The sequence below is a fragment of the Ambystoma mexicanum genome, chromosome 5q, assembly GCF_040938575.1.
Source record: "Ambystoma mexicanum isolate Mex_15411 chromosome 5q, UKY_AmexF1_1, whole genome shotgun sequence".
Lineage (NCBI taxonomy): Eukaryota > Metazoa > Chordata > Amphibia > Caudata > Ambystomatidae > Ambystoma > Ambystoma mexicanum.
This window is the reverse complement of record NC_090933.1, coordinates 1,333,800,862-1,333,823,243: the sequence shown is the minus strand read 5'-3', so window position 1 is coordinate 1,333,823,243 and position 22,382 is coordinate 1,333,800,862. Positions and strand designations below refer to the sequence as shown.

General features: G+C 48.1%; 1 pseudogene; it reads left to right on the top strand.

The window, feature by feature from the left end:
• The window catches only part of LOC138498096 (zinc finger protein 850-like), a 371,655-nt pseudogene that overhangs the window by 31,906 nt on the left and 317,367 nt on the right, over positions 1-22,382 (top strand).

Below are 22,382 nucleotides of genomic sequence, written 5' to 3'. Positions count from 1 at the left end.
TTTGCCCAAATGCAAAGAAGTCATCAGTGATTAATTACATAATAGAGTGGTCAAACATGTGTCTGATTGGTGGCAAACTGCTGACCTAGTGTCAATCCCCTGCCTTTATTATTTGTATATGGAAATCGGGAGCTTCGATGTACTAATGTAGACATTGCTGAATAAATAAAATGTTAGAACGTATACACATATTCCTGATGATAAAAATATCCATTTAACATGTTTTTAACCTAGCCTGTTTTTTTTCCTAATGTTTTGGATGCTAACATTTTCTAAATACAAATTAATCACACTATTCCTGCTGCATGTTACTTCTGTCCCGTTAAACTTTCTTATTGGAGCAACACTACTCTGCCATCTATTAGGAGTTAACATCAATACTAAGTAGAGTCTTCTTGTTACACGTGATGCCTGCAAATGTGAACGTGTTGAAACTAATCATGTGCATCTCCTTTTATGTTCATAGGTGACTGATGCCCCAGAAATTCAACAACAGTGATTGTTATATTCTCTGGACTAACGCAGTGAAAAGCTTCATTGTTGGAATATGCAATTTCCAAGCATCAAAGAAGTGTGCAAGTTTGGGGTCCAGTTGCCTTTTCAGAGTATTCAGGAACTGGGATTGTGAAACCTGTTGATACATGATGGCTTCCATCCATGCAACCACTTCATGGTAGCATCCAGTAACCAAGCGTGTTCATTGTGTAAATCCTGGGGGAGAGGTATATCTAGCACGAAAATGACAATATGTTATGTGTAGTAAGAAAAGCATTTTTATTTGTGCTCTGAATTTGGAAAAGGTTCACTGAAAAGGGTTGTCTCATTAAGCACCTGGCAAGAAACATTTACACATGCACAGAATGTGTGAACAATTGCCAACTCAAGAACATCCTTATTGGTCACATGAGGACATAGGTGAAAAACCTTATCAGTGCACTGAATTTGTGAATAGCGTCCATTTGTATGATACACTTATCTGCCACCAGCAAATGCATGCAGGCGAGAAACCACATGTCTGCATGCAATGTGGGAAAGGGTTTGCTGAGAAGGGAGATGATGTTAGCCTCCAGAGAATACATACAGGTGAGCAACATTATTGGTGCAGTGAATGTAGGAATGAGTTTGCTCAGAAGCAATATCTTATTCGCCACCAGACAACACATACGGGTGAGATATTACATGCCTGCACTGAATGTGGGAAAGGTTTTGCTTGGAAACAACGTCTTATTAACCACCAGAGAACACATACAGGTGAGAAACCTTATGAGTGTACTGAATGTGGGAAAGGGTTTGCTCAGAAGGGATATCTTATTAGGCACCAGAGAACACATGCAGGTGTAAAATTACATGTCTGCAGTGAATGTGGGAAAGGATTTTCTACAAAGCGATATCTTATTATCCACCAGAGAACACATACAGGTGAGACACATTATAAGTGCACTGAATGTGGGAAAGGTTTTGCTTGGAAACAACTCCTTATTAACCACCAGAGAACACATACAGGTGAGAAACCTTATGAGTGTTCTGAATGTGGGAAAGGGTTTGCTCAGAAGCAAACTCTTATTAGCCACCAGAGAACATATGCAGGCGAGAAAGTACATGTCTGCAGTGAATGTGGGAAGGGATTTGCTACAAAGCAATATCTTATTAGCCACCAGAGAACACATACAGGTGAGAATCATTATGAGTGCACTGAATGTGGGAAATGTTTTGCTTGGAAACAACTCCTTATTAACCACCAGAGAACACATACAGGTGAGAAACCTTATGAGTGCACTGAATGTGGGAAACGTTTTGCTTGGAAACACCACCTTATTAGCCACCAGAGAAATCATACAGGTGAGAAATCTTATGAGTGCACTGAATGTGGGAAAGCTTTTGCTTGGAAACAACACCTTATTAGCCACCAGAGAACACATACAGGTGAGAAACCTTATGAGTGCACTGAATGTGGGAAAGGTTTTGCACAGAAGGGATATCTTATTAGCCACCAGAGAACACATACAGGTGAGAAACCTTATGAGTGCACTGAATGTGGGAAAGGGTTTGCTCAGAAGCCAAATCTTATTAGCCACCAGAGAACACATACTGGTGATACACCTTATGAGTGCACTGAATGTGGGAAAGGATTTGCACAGAAGCGAGATCTTGCTATCCACTACAGAACACATACAGGTGAGAAACCTTATGAGTGCACTGAATGTGGGAAAGGGTTTGCTCAGAAGTCAAATCTTATTAGCCACCAAAGAACACACGCTGGTGAGAAATTCCATGTCTGCAGTGAATGTGGGAATGGATTTGCTACAAAGGCAAATCTTATTAGCCACCAGAGAACACATACGGGTTAGAAACCTTATGAGTGCACTGAATGTGGGAAAGGTTTTGCACAGAAGCAAGCTCTTGCTATCCACCAGAAAAAGCGTACAGGTGAGAAAGCTTATGAATGCACTGAATGTGGGAAAGGGTTTGCTCAAAATGGAGATTGTACTGTCCACCAGAAAACCCATACAGGTGAGACACCTTATGAGTGCATTGAATGTTAATGTTAAAAGTATTTATATAGCGCACCGTCACCAACGGAGTTGGTCTCCAGGTGCTCTGGCGGATCTGCAAACAAGAAGGAGGGTGGGTACATTAGTTGGGAGGAGGGGGGTAGGAGATTGGGAGAAGTGGTGTGCCGTTGGCGGCTTCAGTTCGGTATACACAGTACGCTGAGCTTTTGTTGTGGTTAGCGAACCGGGGAAGATCACGTGTGCTGTAGGTGCTGTTTGTGTGTTGTTGATGCAGTGTGGTAAAGTGTGTGTGGTTTGCTGTGTGAGAGATGGTTGTGTGACATTTTGTGTGGGATGGGAATGCAGAATTTTGGGAAGATTGGGTTAGTGCGGTCAGTATCCTGGTTCAAGTGCATCATCCTTGATTGGAGTTGTATTGCTGTGGGTGGGGGTTGTTGATTTCCTTCAAAGGCCATCCGAGTTTGGTGAGTGATGGCACGTCAGCCTCCCAGTTGTGTCTCAATGAGCACAGTGTAAGTGTGTGTCTGTGTCTCTCCCTGTTTTCTAGCTATGTGACGTGCCCTGGGTCCGTTGGGGCTGGGAGAGGTGCAGGCCAGGGTGCCGTTAATAGAAGTCCCGGAACCTGGGTCTAGGTCTGTCTGTGTATTTAATGCGATCCTCCTATCTTGGCTCCCTCTCACTCGGTCGTTTGGTATGTCGTGGAGAATCTACCTTGAGTTCTATGGTATAGTGGGAAAGGTTTTGCTCGGAAAAAACACCTTATTAACCACCAGAGAAGACACACAGGTGGGAAACCTTATTGGGTCACTGAATGTAGAAAATGCTTGTCAGAACAGTCTGCTTATTAGGCACCAGAAAAAACATGTATGCCTGGGTCTATTTCAGCGTAGTGAATATGGGAAATACTTACATAGGATGTTCACATCTGACAAGAGAGAGGGCATATTGGTGGTCTGCAATTGAAGGTGTTTCAGAAGTGCTTCTACAATGCTACCGAGTTTGGCATGGCTGACTAACACTGTGAAGAACCTGCTCCACAGCTGTTCTCCATTTCCTTTGGCACACAAACGATGGCTGATTATGATTGTTTTCACAAGACAGAACGGCTTCAGGGAGAGAGGCATAATAATATGCATTACATAACAGTGTTATCAATTATCATTTCACTATAGCAACCACCGCATATAAGGGTTGGCCCAATCATGAGTTGGGCAGTAAGTGGGAGTTTTACCTCCAGCATTTTGCCGGAGGTAACAATTTCCCTTACTGTCTGTTTTAGGCACTATTACCGCTGGCGCAATTACCGCTTGGTGGTAATAGCACCCCTAATCCCTTTGGACCCAATGGGAACTTACCGCTGAACCGGTATTTGTGCTACAGTGCTAATAGCGCTGGACCAAGTAGCGGTACCGCTATTTGCGCTGGCGGTATCCCGCCAGAATTACTGCCGGGATACCGCCAGACTCGTGATGAGGTCCTTCAGCATCAAGTTTCTTCTTCTATAATCAAAACAATCTACATCACGTCTTTAGTCAAGGGCATTCAAATGCATGTCAAGCATATAAAGCCTTGTCCAACCCCACCTTGGGTTTACATCACCTTTCTTCAGCATGGGATCTGGCATGGATTCACATGCTCATGAATATTCCCCGTCGTCAGGCTAGGATTCCTCGGTAAAGAACAAATCAGTTTCAGTTTCATTTCTGAACTGTCTTTCTCCTAACAACCAATCACTGAGCTATGGGTCATACTGCCCACAGCCAATGACTGCCCTCTACCTAAACCCCTCCTCTGGCAGCCATCTTCAGATTCCTACAGCACGTTCATGTCTTGGGAGTCATCGAGTTTAGCCTGCGAGCTTCACTGCGTTTTTTGGAATAGTTTTACTCTATTTTTCGGTCAATCGAGCCTTGTGCTCCATCGATCAACCCTCAGATTAACAGGGACCTGTTTTTCGGATTCTTCAGCACCCCTCAAGGGCGGACTACATCGAGTTTCTTTGTGGAGTATTCCAGAAGATTCTTCAGGCCTACGCCGTGTGGACCATGTCAGAGGAGAAGAAGGATTCAGCCCCGCTTTTCAAGCTTTGCTCCAACTGCAGCCAACGGAATGCCTTTTCGGATGACAGGCATTCCCAGTGCTTTTACTAACTGTACTGGGCGCACAAGGAGGAGTATTGTGCGTTTTGCCAGGAGATGCTGCCTCGTACGCTGAAGGATCAACATAGGTGTCTAAAGGAGTGGCTACAGGCCAAGGCCCCTGCTCTGGGTGGGTCTCAGCAGCATGCCTCTCCCGGTTCCAAGAAAGCTGAGCGGTCTTCTAAGACCTTTGAGGGTGCTCCTCCCATGGGGGTCCAACAGAAGGCTAAGCACCGTGAGTCCACTGCCCCGGGAGCGCTGTTGCGGCAGGCTCCTCGGTGGCCAGGGCACAAATTCGACATCTCCAGCGACCTCAGTCACCAGCCATGTTCAGGATCGTCAGCCAAGAGGAAGTCGGACCATCCGGGCAAACTCAAGGAGAGGCCCTAGACCGACCTGCCGGAGAAGGCCAAGGGGGATCGGGGCTCGGACCCTCCCCCTAGGGAAAAGGCCAAGCAGAACAATGTGTCTGGAAATGCCCAAGGCCAAACAGGACAAGGGGCCGGCCCTGACCGTGAAGGTCCAGGTACACCCGGTGAAGGCCCAGCCTTCCATCGAGGGAGGTAGCGTCTCTTGCGAAAGCCGCCGAGACGGCTCAGCAGGGCGCAACCCCGAAGGTGAGGGTATCCCTTCCTCTCAGGAGGAAGACTGCGTTCCGCCCCATAGAGAACTCATCTGCCTTCAAACATCCAGAAGGAGAAAAACGTAGGGAGCCGGCCCTACGATCAGCGCGCTGACGAAGGCGACGACGGAGAGGATACCGTCAAGGAAGAGCAGCAAGGGGACGAGGACCTGGACGCCCTACCGGTGCCCCAGCTGACTTTTCCGCTTCCCCCTCAGCTGCCACCCCTGCCTCAGCTGCCACCTAGGGACCTCTCGGGGGACATTCTTTCGGCATTGCATACTCTGATCTCTGAGATACAGACAAGGATGCCTATCGGCCAAGAAGACGAAGATGAACCCTCCGCCTCCTTGCTACCCATCGCCACCCTCTCTCCCTCTGAGGGATGAGACGGACCCGGATAGATTGGCTCGTTTCACTCTATGATCTCCAGAGCTTCGGAGCTCTTCCAGCTCGCTACAGAGGAGAAGAAGGAGGGCTTCTTAAACCAGCACCGCGAGGCGAAGAGAAAGACCATCTTCTCCGTCCCACTTCTGGATGATACTTGTGACAAAGACTTGTCCCTTATGAAGAACCCTTCTACAGCCCTGGCGAAGATGGATCCCCTTGAGAAGAAGTACAGGGTGTCGGACTCTACGTCCAAGTGCTTACGGGCCCAACCTTCGCTGGACTCCATGGTATCGGTAGCAGCCAAGAAGAAGTCATCTGGCACTTCTTCCTCTGCAGCGTCCACCCCACTGGACAGTGAGGGGAAGAAGTTAGATGCCCTGGGATGACAGGTTATCTATTTTGCGGCCACTACCATCATGGCCGCCAACACTCTCACCATCATAGCACGCTACGACCGAGAGCTATGGTTGAAGATCCCTCCCATCCTGGACTTCCTTCCTGATGACAAGAGGTCAGAGGCATTGGAGATTCTGCAGGAGGCGAGGTGGCGTCGGAACCACGCCATCACAGTGGCGACGGACATCGCCAACACAGGGTTCCGCCAGATGTTCAACAGCATTTGCTTTTGTCGTTGTGGCTGGCTCAGGACCACCGACTTTCGTCAGGATGTTCAGACGAGGGTGTTGGACATGCCCTTTAACAGAGACAACCTCTTCAGGAAGGCCATAGATGAATCTCTACAGACCATCAAGGCTGACACCGAGACGGCACGTGCTCTGGGCACTCTTCAACAGCGGCGGCCATCCTTTCGACCCTCAGGAGGCAAGTCCCAAGGATCTTCCAAAGGTTTCGGCGGGAGCTCTTCTTCCTATCGCCAGCCCTCCCACTGCATGGCCCAGGAAACCAACAGGGGCCGTTCCAAGATCGGAGGAGGACGTCATCGTCGACAGGGACCACAGGGCCGCCCTTCGACATCCAAGCAGGATGGAACCAGCCGTGGCGCCGGGCCCCAACCTATGCACCCCGGTGGGATGCCGGCTGGCAAACTTCGTCAGCGTGTGGGAGTCCATCTCCACTGACCGTTGGGTGCTGGACGCTCTCGCCCATGGACACACCCTGGAATTTCAATGGAAGTGTCCTCGAATACCACCTGTGGCCCGGCAAGAAAACCAGGTCCCTCGGCCGCTGCTGGAGGTGTGTGCCATGCTCAAGAAGAGCGCAATAGAGCTTGTTCCAAAGAGGCTCCGGAGTGTACTCAAGGTACTTCCTCATGAGAAAGAAGACCGGGGGCTGGAGGCCCATCCTGGACCTCTGGCGACTAAACAAGTACTTCAGGTCCCAAAAGTTCTGCATGTTCACTCTTCAGCATGTCCTCGGACAGCTCGAAGAGAGAGACTTTCTGTCATCGCTGGAGTTGGATAATGCTTACTTTCACATTCCAATCCTCAAGGAACACTGCAAGTTTCTGCACTTCGTCGTTCATGGGAAACATTACCAATTCAAGACCCTTCCCTTCGGAATGAAGTCGGCGCCAAGGGTCTTCACCAAGTGCCTAGCGCCGGTGGCGTTGCATTTGCGACTACAAGGGAGTCGTGTCTACCCTTACTTGGATGACTGGCTCATCTGGGCCAATTCGAAGGACATCGCCGTCGACCACACGTCCTCCTACTGCCGGATCTGGGGTTCTGGTGAACTATGCAAAGTCTTGGTTGACTCCATCGCAGGACACACTGTTTCTGGGTTCCTGGTTCAACACAGTGACATACCTGGCGTCACCGTCAGAATGAAATCGTATGGATGTGTCCCAATTTTTTGTTTTAGAGGAGTCGGACTTCTGAGGGAGAGAGAGCAAACAACAGTGGGTCTAAGACCAACTACCCCCTTCTCAATCCGCTTGTATGTGTGGCAGACTTTCACAATTGAACTGTTTGCTAATTTTAGTCACAGTACATTTATCATTTCAATGCAGGAAGACTACTACAATTTCAACAAATTATATTCAAAAGTCTCATATTTCAAAAATCAAAACCTGTTTAAGAACTTGTGTGCGCTTTCCACAAGGCACAGCAACGTAAAACAAATTAGTAAATGACTTTTTGCAAAACTATATTTTTATCAGACTGAGGACGGGGAATATTCATGAGCATGTGAATCCATGCCAGATCCATGCCAGATCCATGCAGGTAACTTGTTTGTTCCATTGACAAAGAGACAAAAGTCCTGTCCAGCCTTATCCCTTCTGCTTCAGTCCAAATACTTACTCTATCACTGAAGCAATATTTATAAAATGGCATTGCATTTCTTAAGGCAAATCACAAAGGTTTAACCTCTAAAGTTATAGCTTGCATAGGCTTGTCAAACCTATTCTATGGCAAATCGTAATATACCAAGCAATGTATATCATAATGTTCAAATGCATAGCAAAATATCACTGCATCATCCAAAAAGACCAAAACTGGAGCACATTATTCAGTCAAACAAACCCCATTGCAATTCTATCCCAATCATGACTGAAAGGGACAGCTTAAGACGTGCACCCCCTGCTCCTCTGACCAGATCTCAGCATAGCATCGCCTCAGCAAGTCAGCCAGCCCCTGTATAGATGCTGGAATGGTATTTAGAGAGTCTTCTATCTTGGAATGAACATGCTGTCATTCGGTGGGCAGAATTTCATCTTCTGTCCCTAACCTGTATAACATTGTAAGTTCCCCCCTTCATCTATGATGTATTTAAGCAATCTGAGGGGTGCCTCCTCTTTAGCATGATTTATCAGTCCTTAGCAAGTTAGTTATCTCATTGCTAACCTATCAGTTCTTAGCTAGATGCTCCGAAGCCGCTTGCTGAAATATCTATGTAGGTCCTAAGTCGAGGACTCTACGTCACACTTGCTTTTGTCCTGGCCTAAGCAACCTGCTGCCTATTTACTTAGCACAGAAAATAAAATGGAGTTGACTTCACAGCCTGCGAGGTGAATGCATTTGAGGTTCATGCACTGCTCTTCTCAAAACGACATGTATAAACAAGTTTGCATGCCGGTATGAATGCATGCACTGTTTTAACTTGCTAAGTGCTTTTCTATAATAAATGGTTACCCATAAAAGGTCACATCTTGCTGTGTAGCTACTATTGCAATACAAGGCTATTATAGGCCTCTAGGAGCATAATGCATTTTAAGTATGCCCTGCTGGTTCATAGCGCTACTATAGTATAGACTGTTCTTTCTTCAAGGCACTACCTTTTACTTAGCTTTATCCAGCTAATGTTGGTGTACTGTTATGAGGGGAACTCTGACATGAAATGGTACCTCATGTGTTGCTCCTATCCTGCACAGCAGAATGGGTGAAGTCCCATGACAGGGGGGGAACTGGTTTATGAATATTTGCCAAGACTGCCTACCACTTATGAGTAATCGTGTGTATATGGTGCCAGAGAACATATACAGATGTTGAACCGCATAAGCATAGTGAATGTGAAAAGCTTTTAGTATTCTCTTGGTTGCCTGTGACAAAATTGACCATTCTATCCAACTTAGTCTAAGAGATGCCTGCATCAGGGACTCGGCCATTGACCATTAAATCCTACTTAGTCGAGAGGTCTGCATCAAGGCCTCAGCCATTGACCATTAGATCTTCCTTGGTCTAAGCGATGCCTGCATCAGGAACTCAGCCATTAACCGTTAGATCTTCCTTAGTCTAAGAGATGTCTGCATCAGGGACTCTGACTAATTAAGATCTAATGGTCAATGGCTAAGATATGGCTGCATCAGGGACTTGGGCATGGACCATTAAATCCTACTCAGTTGAGGAGATGTCTGCATCAGGGACTCGGCCATGGACCATTATTTCTTCATTGGTCTTAGAGATGCCTGCATCAGGGACTCGGCCTTTGACCATTAGATTTTCCTTGGTCTAAGAGATGCCGGCATCAGGGACTCCACCTTCTCCTTTTTACAATCCTTCCAGGCTAATGGTACATAAGCAGGTAAGATGCCTCATTTCATATCAGAGTCCCTGATTAACAGGGTGTGGCGTGCCCTAGGGTTCGGCCTTATCTCTCCTTAACATTGTATGTACTGCCTCTGGCCTGACTAATCTACTCCTACAGATTCCGATTCTACAGTTGCAACCCTCTGGTCATCTTGCACTTATTTGGGAGTGTAATATTTGAAATGTAGTACTCTTTCAAGGGCAACCCCTTCCAAATACCAGCTCAGTTGTTCCTTTGTACGTTTCGATTTTTCCAGTACTAGTATCTTTGTTTTTGACACGTTGATTTGCAGATCCTTGGCGCGTGTGTAAGAAGCCAAATTATCTAGTTGGCATTGGAGGCCAATCGGGATCAGGCCCATTAAGATCATGTCATCTGCATACAACAAACGTGTTATTTTCTGCGCGCCCATAGACAGTGGAAAGGAACGGATGGTCGATTCGGAGTCCTTGAAATCGCCGATATAAGTGATAAAAAGGGCTGGGGCTAATGGGCAGCCCTGCTTAACACCTCTCCCAGCTGGGATTTCATCAGAAAGTAAGCCAGTTTGGTTATGTCTCACTCGCAGCCTGGTGTTTTTAAGAAGAGCGCGGATGGGTTGTACTATGTTGCTGGGGCAGTTCCAATGGCTCAGTCTTTCCCAAAGGGTCTCTCAATTGACCTGGTCAAAGGCTTGAGCCAGGTCAATGAAGGCCACAAAGAACGAGGGCCCCCGTCAATGACTTTGCTCTTCAGCGCGCTCAAATACATGATGTTGGTCGGCGTCCCATTATTTTTGGTGAATCCCGTTTGGAACGGGTCGGCACATGGGGCGTGTTTTGCCCATCGCTGGAAATGGAGTAGCAGTAGGGCCCCAAAGACCTTACCAATAGTGTCCAAGAGTGCGATGGGATGATAGTTCCTTGGCTCCTCTTTGCAGCCCTTTTTGAATATGGGGACCATGATGGAGGTGGTCCAAGAAGATGGGATTGACTTGGACTCCGTGCAGCGTTTGAAAATTGCACTGATCAACATCGACCATTCCCGCTGATTTTTTTTAAGGTCCAGATTGGTAATTCCATCAGGGCCGGGCGCTGTGGAGGCTTTGAGTCTGTGGAGAACCTTCGAGATCGCCACTTCGTTGCTCAGATCTATCCAAGGTTTCAGTTGAATGTTTTCCTCTGTAATAGGGGACGCAGAAAGTGCCTGGAAGAGTCGCTTAAAAAAGTTTGTCCAGAATTCCTCACCAATGTTGTTTAAGGGGGCTTCCTCCGGGAATGTGGCCGTAGATCTGAGAAGTGCCCAAAATTCTCGCAGATGGTGGCCACACACAAGCTTCAACATAGATTCCGTGTCCTGTTGATATAGGTTTAGGTGATGATGCCTGATCCAGGACTTATAAGTTGTTTGTGCTGTACGGAAACGGTCTTGGGATTCTAACGAGGGCTGTACCAGCGCTAGTCGCTTCAATTTCCTCAGTTCTCAACGTTTCTCCACCAGTTTCGCGCAGTATACATGACTGTGCGGTCTGAGACTACGTCTGGCCTTGTTAACAGACGAGATATATGGGACCAGGAGAGGTTGATAATCCAGGGGTGGTTTGCCGTTCTTTAAGCGATTCTCTTCCCTGCCCCTTTGATAATGTTGGGTAATCTTTGCCAGTGCTTCCACAGATAGTTTGAGGCAATTTTTTGGACTGTTACTCTCCACTTGCGCTGGCATAAGGAATTTTATAGCTGAATGTGAGTTCCACTTCAAAGCCAGCAAGTTGTGATCGCTAGCCGTGCAACTGACTACTCCGAAATAGGTTGCTAGTGCCGCAAGATGACTGCTCACAAAAATGTGGTCAATGTTGGCACAAGAGCTGCCCCTCTCCCAGGTGGGGGCTCGGTTCTGCCTTTGGAAGAGGTCGCCTGCATTGAGTAAGGCTCTTGAGGCCATAAGAGCGAGCCACTTGTTGTCTCTCTCTTCTCTCGGGGAAGAGAGTGGTGGAAGCACGCTCATTTCGTTGTGTGAGTGACATATGGCGTTGAGGTCGCCACATATTATCATGTGGACAGCCGGAGACTCCACAAGGGCGTCGTCGATGGCTTGCTCGATCGCTGAAAGAAAGGTATTGTCATTCATAGCTAGAGGGTTCCATTAGACGGTGATGATGATTAATGTCCAGATTGTTAATGGACCATTTTCTCCGGATTGCTTGTCCCAGCGAAGCTTGATTGCCAGCAAATAAGTGGATGATAGCAGCGTTTTCTTGAGGTGTAGCCCGCTGCCGGAGCGAATAGCTGTTATGAGACTGGAGAATGGGCGGCCCAGTGCCCCTTTTTTTGCTGGTGCAAAAGCTATTATGTATCCGTCCATTGTTGGTTTCTCCACCAGCCAGGACTCTTGAACTCTTGAATACAAACTATATCGAAACGCCCTAGGTTTAGGTCCCCCTCCTTGGTCAAGTGATAGAAACCCCTTGTGTTCCAGGACCCCAGCAGCAGCTCTTCCTTCATTGGCATAGATCTTATGATGAGAGGGGACGGAGCGCGCCTAGCGCATTGCCATTGCTTCCTGTTGATGGTAAGGGCCTTCGGAATCCAGGACCATAGTTGGGCTAGAGGAGCTTGCTTGATGATTTGTTGCGGCTCAGGTTCCTTCATTGTTGGAGTTTGTGTAATGGTTTGCTGGATTTTGACCAGTGGACCTGCCGGGAATCGCCCTCGACCTAGTGGATCTTTGTAGACACGTTCACCCATGGGCTTTCCCTGCAGACATAGTTGGTTAGTTGTCACCTTGCGTAAGCACTGGGTGGGGCAGCGAGTAGGGCTTTCAGAATGATTGAGTCCTGTTTCTTTTGGTCCAGTACCTGAATGGGTGGTCTCATTTGTCGCCCGTGAGGGCGGATCTTGACCGGGTGGTTTACGGGTAACACAATTTAGAGATTTTAGGGGCCTGGCCACCTCGGCCCGGTCTCCTTGTGGGGCTGAAGGATCATTATCTGCTAATTCGAACAAATCAAACCCCAATTTCAAGAGGTTTTCTGCATCCTCAGAGATCCTGTTTTTTACTTAGTTAGAAGTTACATAAAGGTATGCAGTCGCTGTTTTCCCCTCGTGAAAAGGCTCTACCAAGGTGATATTGTCGGTCCTCAGATGTCTGATCGACGGAACACATTTGAATAGGTTGAGCACGACACCCCGGTTCAGGACTACATACTTTTTTATTGTCCGGGAGTTGTTCCAGCTTGAATGTGCGCTCAGATTTGGCTCGCATGGAATGGATCCGGTGAGCCGACTTTGGGCTAGGACTTGGGCGGCGGGGGCTTGTTTTCTCAAAATGAAAGGCTTTGGGATGACTCGTCTAGTCAGAGAGCCTGCGGCACCGAGTGGCATGGACCCATCATTTTTTGGTGGAGTTACGAGCCAGGAGGGGGGGGGGGTAGGCTCTCACCTCCTCCTTTCTATGGGCTGAATGTGTGTGACGTGAGTATTCTCCACCAGCCGATTTTCAAGAACGACTTGAGCGGTCATGTGAAATGCATCTAGTTTCCGCCGGGCCCCAGGTAGGCCGCCTGATGAGCTTCTTACAATGATTTTCCAGAGTCTGGAAGTATGGGTCCTCAGCTTCCACAATTCTTTGCGAGGCACTTTCCTCTTGGGTCTCAGGCGACGTGTACACACTTAAATTTAGTAACTCCTCATCGACATCAGCTTCTGCCACCCTGGGTTGAGAAAAGCAGGCTGAAGAGCTTGCCCCGCCGGCCGATTTGGGGTTTGCAGGCCAACCTCTGGCTGCAACAGTTTTGTACTTGAAACACTTCCTGCGCTCGCAGGCTTCGCAATCCAGATGGAAGGTCCTCCCTCTTTGTTTGACATGGCCTCGGCGCACGACCAGGACTGTGTGGTAGCTGAAAGATCATTTGATTTCAGGCTGTTGAAAATTGCGAATTCTTTGTTTAGGGATACTTTTGGCGGCCATTCAGGTTCGAGGACGTCCTCAAGGTCGGGAAGAATGAGGATCACCTCATTGTTGATGGCCCCATTGATACTTTGGCCACCTGGCTTGCTCTTGTTGCTTGCAAGCCCCGGCCCTTTGGGCCCGGGCATGGACTTTTCGGTAGGAACCTTTGGTTTGATGGTTAACCAAGACTGTGGTGTCTGGGTACTCGATTCGACGATCGTTTCTTGGGTAGAGGCGGAGGGAAGAGAAGTATTTTCCCGTGTTCCATGGCAAGGGTCTTTCGTCGACTCCCCGGCATCCCAAGGGCATTTTTCCACTCGATTATTTATAGCATTTATGTACCCTTCAAGAAAGATCAAACGGCTGTTCATCATGGCCGAGATGGAAGTGTGATCTTTTAGAGTTTCGTTGATGGACTCGTACAATTTGTAAAACAGCAAGGGCTATTGTCACCGCTGACATAATTGACATTAAATCCACCTTTTTCCCCGGCGAATCTTTAGGGATGTTTCCAGGTAGCTCGCTCAGTCGCCGGTTCCTAGGAGGGCTGTGCTGGGTCCGAAGGCCTTTGCTCTGGTCGGGAGGCAAAACGGTTCTTGGGTCAGTGGTTGCGTCAAATTGTGGAGCACAGCTTATGCCATGCGGCGGCGTGGCACTGGTATCAAGAGCCGACAAAGCAGAATTTGATCTAGAGTCCACTTCAGCATTCCCACCCGATTGAGAACCCCCCGTATCCCTCATCAAGGGGGGGACCGATGTGGGGCCAAAGGAGCAGGGAACTTTCAGGTGTGCTGGCGATGCTGGCGAGGGCAGTGCTGTTATTTGCGGCTCTCCCTTTCCTTCTTTGGCGGTCTGTGATGCGTAAAGCTCCGTGAGTGTGCCGTTCACAGTTGAAATGTCTGAGGATTGCAGAGCGGCAGCAGACGGAAGGAAGGTGAAAGACGTCTCAGCGGCTAATGATGGTTTCGATGAGTTAAGGGCAGCCGCCGTAGGACCAAAAGGCAGCCCCGAGCTAGGCAGTGGTCTATTCTCCACCTCTGACCGAAGGATGGAGGTGAACTGCCGCTGGAAAGGCAAAGAAACTGGACTTAGTGAGCCGAAAAGCCATCTAACTCTAGCAGTCGGTGAAGCACAGGTTTTAGGGCCTTCAGCCGGATCCGACACAAGAAGCCCCCCAACACAGGAAGGGCCAGCCAGGATTTTACTCGATGGTGCTTGTTCAAGGACTGCTTTCAAAATCTCCGCATCAGAAAGCTCCTCAGAGACAATAGGTTTCCTTGTTAGGAATTTGGCAAAGAAGTTGTTATTAGTCAGAGTTAGTGCAGGCATTGCCAGTTCCCCCTTTGAGGGAGATCTTGTAGATTTGGTGGACGAATTCAGCAATCTCGGTCATTGACTCAGCTGTGTTTTATTGCCAGATTTTTGTCTTAGGTGGGCACAGCGTTTTCTGCGAGCCGGTGCCGCCTTTATTTTCTGGTGGCGCTGGTTTGCAGAGGCGTATTGTGCTTTTAGTTGGCTACCGTATGACAAGTCCTTAATAGCACTGATGGAGGAGGAGGCCTCGGAGCTTGCCAGCTCATCCAATACTTCCAGCTGGGCCACGGCCTCCGGCGGCAGGCACACCGACGTGCCTGGTAGCGCCTCCGCCGATGGTGGAAGGGGATGATGCAAGATGTGGACCACGGTTTGATTGGAAGGCGGCAGGCAATGAGAAAAGGAGCTTGCAGACTCCCGTGGCGCTTCCCCAACCCCAACACCGTCCAAGCTGGTAGGCGGGGTTGATGGCAAGTGGGGAAGCACTACACCTCCGGTAGAAGCGTTCACAGGCGGCAGTAGCGCAGGCGGCGCTGGAGCCCGTTGCCCGACACCCACATTTCCCCACCCGCCCAGTCCCGTCCCCTTACCTTGGACGGCCGACATCTCCTCTCCTTCACTTTATTTTGGCAGCGGAATCCTCATCCGGGTACGGATACTCAGGCGTTTATCCAACCTTTTTAAGTTAATAAAATGGCATACATTGAAAATCCAACAAAGTTGTCCACCTCACATTTCCATTCAGTGTTGTTACGCTTAGTCATTCAGTAAGGGCATATTGAGATTTATTAGGGTTGGTCGACATGCAAGTTTCAGCTCTATCAGTACCACCCTTCTTCAGGACCAGGAGAATGGGTCACATGGGATGGAAGATTGACATTTGGTGAACAATGGCATGTCATAATAAGATTCCAAGTCTCGCATTAATATCATGATAATAGTACCTAATATGTACAGCGGGGGGCTGGGTGTGGTGTCCAATTTTCCACTAACATGATCAGGTTGATGGAATTGAGTGTCTGTGCCAATGTTTTCCTTCCCAGGACTATGCAAGCAGTTAAAAGTTATAGGCAGATGGACGTCCTGGGGCCTTTAACTTGGCTGAATTCAGGTCAAAGGTTAACCAGGTGTTATCTGATCTCACCATAAAACCTGCATCATGGAAAAAATCTTGACATCTCTTTTGACCGCAGTTTTCAACTAGAGGGATTCACGTTTGTGCCCTGGATAGTTCATGTCTGATGCAGGCAGATATTTGCTGCCATAGGTGACATGCCCGGCAGCTCTGGCCTCTCTGATTGAAGATGGAACCTAGATACCCAAGGCTTGTGTCAATGTGAAGCAAGTACTCTTGGCTGCCGCCAATAAATGCTAGGAGTGTTGCAGTTGTGAGCTTGTTTACAAGGTTGTGGTAAGCTTGCTCACAACCTGCGTCTGAAAAGAGCGCTTTCCATATGTTAGGCCTGTGATAGTGAATTGCTGCTCTCTCTGGATATCCCCTTATCAAAGGTCTGGCTGCTTGATGGCTAACAGGAACAACACATCTTTAGTAATTGCAGAAAGCCTTCAGGCTGTTAAGCCATGGCCAGGTTTGAATGGCTTCCACCTTCTCTGGATGTGCCTCTATTTAAGGGGTTCAGCATAAGTTACATTGGAGGAACACACTTGGCCCTTGTCATGGGAGCCTTGAGACCTTGCGCCTTCAGCTGGTCAAGCATTATCGCTGCACATTCACCTCCAGTTATTTAAAAGATATTGGGCCTGTGCCGGTCCAGAAACAACAGTGCCGGTAAGCCAACCGGCGCCACTGTTTCCAAACCGGCACACTACAACTCTGCGGGTAGGCACAGTTCGCACCGTACTCACAGAAGCACCGGCACCGCTGTTAATGGTGCCAGTGCTTCCGTGTCCCCATAGGACTCCATGGGAATGGGGTCTAACAAAATTGCCGGTGCCTGACTTCCCGGACACCAGACTTGGAATAGCCCGGTGCCACCGGGAAGTCAGGCGCTGGTAATTCATTACGGGTCCGACGGCTACCTGCCAGTTACCGGCACGGTTACCGCCTGACCCGTAATGAGGCCCATTGTCTGGATGCACAAGGACTTCAGGCAAATTCATGTCACCCGCTGTGCTGTACACTTCCTTGGTCTCTGAACTGTTGCAAGACCTTCTGATAAACCTTACAGCATGTTTTTAAATTCATAAAATCCAAGTGGGCTGTTGGAAGCAGGTTTTTCCTGGTCTTGGCTGGCCATGGGGATCTGATAATAGCTGCTCCGGAGATCGAGTATGGAGAACCAACAGATATCGAGTATGGAGAACCAACCGCTTCTTGGCAGGCTCTCTATGGCATCATTGCAGATGTTATACGGTATATCAAGGTTCGATTGCTGAAGGTGTGACACACGCATCCTCCCATTAACCATGGATGCATAAGAGCTGCTGGATTGTTGGATGATTCCTGCAGCCTTCAGATCTTGCAGATGCCTCCTCAGATCTTCAACATCTGCTGGAGAGAGGATGGGGGCGGGGGGGGTCTCAACCTTTAAAGCAAAGGTTATTTATTCTTTAGAAAACCCTTTTTGGGCCTCCTTTGTTCCGTTCACAAGTGGAGATGATGGTTCTATGTTACTATCACGCCACGGAAAACAACACGGCTACATAAAACAAAGCACAAAGGCTTGAATAATGAAAACCTCGAATTGCACAATAAACACAACAGAACCACGTTGTCCACATTATATTCAGCACAAATTCGCAAAAAAGTAAAATAAATTACATTTACGATGCCAGGTACTAGCTTGGTCTTGTGTATGATATCCCTGTTTCCAGTTCCAAACCTTGCGGGTGGGAAACTAGGAAGTAAATGTATCTGATTGTCGTACATCCCAAATTTAAAATAAACTCTGGATTTACTATAGCTGCAAACTAGCAATAACGTCTTAGAAAACTGCTTTTACCCCCTAAAACCCACATATCTCTCCTTGTTCTGCCCCTATCATAACCCTTCCGGTTTAGTGTGACGCCAGTGTGAGGCATGCATGGTATCACAAATAAGGAGACAGCCACAAAGATACAAGTTTCAACACCTTTATTAAGTTTGCCCTAGCTCTATAATGGGAGTCATCTCGACCATCAAAGTAAACAAAATGACCCAAGTCAGGCAGTGAAACAAAGGAAAAGTCTGTGTCATAAACCTATACTTGTCCTCACGCTTCAAAATAACTAAGTGTGGGGAAAATGTCAGAATGGCAATGGAAGTGGCTCAAAACTCCCTTCGCCAAGTTCAGTTCACTGGGATTCTTGCAAAGTTCCTCAAGGTGGGTAGTTTGCACAGTTCAAAGATTTCTCATAAATCCGTTAGGCTTCCCTCGCCTATTTCAATGGCCTTCATTACAAGTCAGGCGTTAAGCGTTTAACGGCGCCGTTAACCCTTAACGCCTGATTCACACTTTAACGCCTGCTTTTTGCAGGCGTTAAAGTCCAAGGTGCTAAGCGACCTTGGTGCTAATTACGGCACCGTAATTTACGGTGCCGTAATTAGCGCCTTCCCCATCCCCATTATGCCCTATGGGGCAAAAATGGGAATGGGGAAGGGCAAATGGTGAATGGGGAATTACCGCCCCACTCACCTTGGAATGGGGGGGTAATTCCGCCATCCACCATGGCGGAATCCGGCATGGACCATGGTGCTAATAGCACCATGGTCCACCGCCTGCCTTGTAATGAGGGCCAATGTCAGTTCAACATGCATCACAGTTCTTCTTCAAAGGATTCTTTCAAGCATCCCCCACCCGGCTTTGTATTTCTTAAACACACAGTTATTCACAAAGTTCCCAAAATTCACTTTCCAGCTAAACAGCTCTGTTTTACAGAGCGCAGGGAGAACTCCCTTCCCAGCCTTTGTACTTCTCTTTGACAATGTTCACCTGCCAGAGACCTTCGCAACCGCACAGTGTTCTCACCCCCGTTGGATTAAGGCGCTATATAAATAACACATCATTATCATTATGCGTGAGCACTCTGACAATAGGGTCTTCTTTTTAACATCCGTGCCTCTTGCACTTGATTTCACAGAACGGGCCATCGGCCACTCTGTTCCTCGTTTCACAAAAAATATACTTCACTTTTCTCATTAGCCTTTCAGGATCTCTGCATGCTTTCTTTCCTTCTTGTCCTTTATTTTAATGGCTTTCAACACACTTTACTTTCATTATTCACTGTTTGGTTATCTTTCAAGAAGCGTTCCAACAACGTGTCTTCATACACGGCACCGCTCCATTACTTTGTTTTCTGGTCGGCTTTCTCACCGGCAAAACACAATCAAGCTTTCAATGGCCCTCATTCCAAGTTTGCCGGTAAGGAATTAACGGTGCCGTTAAAACCGTACCAGCACTGTTTTCCAGACTGGCAAACTACGAGTTCTGTGGGCGGGTGGCGTTAAACCCGTCAGGTCTGCCCTAACGGCATAATGCCACCCGCCGCAGACAGACGAGTAAACACCAGCTCTATTACCGCATGGTGCCGGTGTTTCCGTGGTCCTATGGGACTCCACGGGAATGGGGAGTAACAGAATGCCGGCTCCGGAATTACCGGATCACCGTGGCTTTAATGCCCCGGTAATTCCGGCAAATCCGGAGCCGGTAACTCATTCCAAGTCCGGTGGCAACCTGCTGGTTTTTCGGGCATGGTTACCGCTGGAATTGGAATGAAGGCCAATGTCTTTATCCTCCAACACGTAGCCTCATCTGCAACACTGTAGCTTCACACAATTGCGCGTATCACAAACCGGGCTCGTCCTTCCTCTGAACTCACCGGCTGTGATTGCTTTAGTGTGTTCTTCAGCCTTTAGCTCGTCGAGGTCAGGGTCTTGCCCACCTGCACCTCAGACTCTCCCGGGCAAACTCGCAGCCTCACGATGGAAACAAGCAATCTTCTGGCATATGGAGTGAAGGGTCAAGCATGCCCCTCAGGTTGCTTTTCTTAACTTTGCCGGCTTCTTGGAGACACAGCTCCCTTGCCATGCTTTCTCCTGCCTTAACTCTCAGCCTGTCAGCACCTCTGCATCCTGTTCTCCATGGCCTCGTCTTTGATAGCTCTCGCTCTGCTGTCCTCCACTTCCCCATTCAACTTGCTTTCCTTGCTGTGCCCGGTCTTGCCTCCTCTGTCTTTCTGTGGTCCACCTTTTATATTCAGGGTAGCCATCAACAAGTTTCAGGTGTGTGAAATTGAGACTCAGTCCCTGACCCTGCCTGGCTCTGTTAGTGGGTTAGTAGGGCAGGGCCATTCCCTATTACCCCCAGCTCAGGGCTGGGGGTAAATACGCCAAGCCCATGATTTGGCAGACCCTTAAATGCAGCGGTAATAGCGTTGCCACCGCATTTAAGGGTTACCGCCAAACTCGTGATGAGGCAGTTAGTCTAAACAAAATGGCCTCTACTAAATACACCTAACCTAGCCCTCCTTCTTAAGCAATACATGTGTATAGGAAAGTAAAGAAAGAAATGTGTTTGCAAAAGAAATTTCCAAATTCCTTAAATAATAGTTGTCTTCCCCACGTTTAAGCACATGGGTTTTGAGAGTTCAAATAGACTGGTGGCTGGAACAGTTCTATCTCGAAGGCCCACTTTGGTGTGCTGGTACGACTCGAGGTTCCAGCTTTTCATTATTCCCAACAAAGTTCATCAGGTGTCCCCCACCTTGTATAAAGTTCACACTTCACAAAGTTTGCGTTAGTTTTACAGTATAACAATTTTACCCTCATTTTAACATAAAGATCAACACAGGCTTCTCTTGTACGGGCATGATAATGCCCTTTTCCTTCATGGGGTTCCCCTGTCCAAACTTCATAGGACAATTATCTTTCTCTCAGGCGTGGAGTTCCCTTCCCCACACTTCCTCTCAATTTACTTTCATCTGTCGGAGACTTTCGAATGTGCGAGGATTTGACATAAACCTCTGCATGACTATTTCAACTTTAAACAGCTTAGCAATCCTTTGCCAATTCTCAAGCACCAATGCTTCTTGGTTATTGTAGATTCTCTTACTTTCTGCTTTCTCAAATTTACAATTCACAGAGACTTTCGACTGTACATATATCATTTATCGGAAGACCACTCTGTTACTTTATATTTCAATTCAATGGTTTTTTGTTTGTTTCACTTTGCATCGCTCAGCTCCTCCTCCCTTGAGAACAATCTGGCCCTCATTACAACCCTGGCGTTAAGGGGTTAACGGCGCCGTAAAAGGTGGTGGTGCCGTTAACCCCTTAATGCCTGATTACGAGGTCCCTTTGCGGGTTGGCGATTTTAACGCCTGCTTTTTGCAGGCGTTAAAATCCAACTCGCAAAGGGACCTTGGTGCTAAGTACGGTTCTGCAATTTGCGGCACCATACTTAGCGCCTTCCCCATTTCCATTGAGCCCTATGGGGCAAAAATGGGAATGGGGAAGGGCCATGGTGGCATGGGGAATTACCGCCCCGCCAACCTCGGAATGGGGCGGTAATTCCCCATTCCGCCATGGCGGAGTCGGTAAGTTACCGGCATGGACCATGGTGCCATTAGCACCATGGTCCAACGCCAGGGTCGTAATGAGGGCCTCTGTCATCATTTACATTCTCTCATATTCCATGCAGATGTACATGCGGTTACTAGGTTTACCAGCTTCTTGGTAAATATTTTGGCAACTCTCTGGTTTTACGGAGACACAGCTCCCACGTCTTGTGTTTCTCTGCATTCACTTGCAAAACCTTGGCATCTCGGTCTGTCATTCTCCCCAGTTTGATTTGCCTTCGCCTTCTCTCTGCTGATCCTTCTGTTACCCAGCCTTGCTTCCTGAGTGCTTGGGGTTTAGGAAGGGATCCTCTGCTGGACTCAGCCTTGCAGCCTCCCTCCTGGCTTCCCAAGAGCAACTGATCTCGCTCCCTCAGCAGCCTCCCTTTATACACCTGTGTGATGTTAATGGGCTGCAGCTGTATGGTCAGTGCTGGGTCTGCCTGACCTTGCCCGGCTCCATTAGTGGGACAACTTGAGGGTAGCTGGTGGAAGTCTTTCCTCTGTTTCGTAAAAGGTGTTTTAAACAGATAATGTTTGCTACTCTCAGTTGTCTCTTCTTCCTAGTGTTATGTAAGCGTAGGGAGGGGGAGATGTATGTTTGAAAATACTCCAAAAAGGTAGAGGGGGTGTGCGACTGTGGGTAACTGGTATAAAGGGGCTACCCTGTCTCACCTAGGGGTGTCCCACAAAATCTCAGAGGACCCTCCTCCCAGGTTTTTGTATTTCGAATGTCCACCCCCGGGGTTGTGGTCAAAGAACATTGGTCCGCCTCTGGACACCTGACCAGAGGATCCCCGAGGAACAGAGAGGGAAAAACCCTCAGGTTTTTCACACGTGTCAGAAGGGGCAGTGCAATCTCTGCCGTCTCGGAGCCCAACAACCCGCACGAAGGTAAGGAGTAAGGAGTAATGGCGGTTTAGCAAGGATGGCATT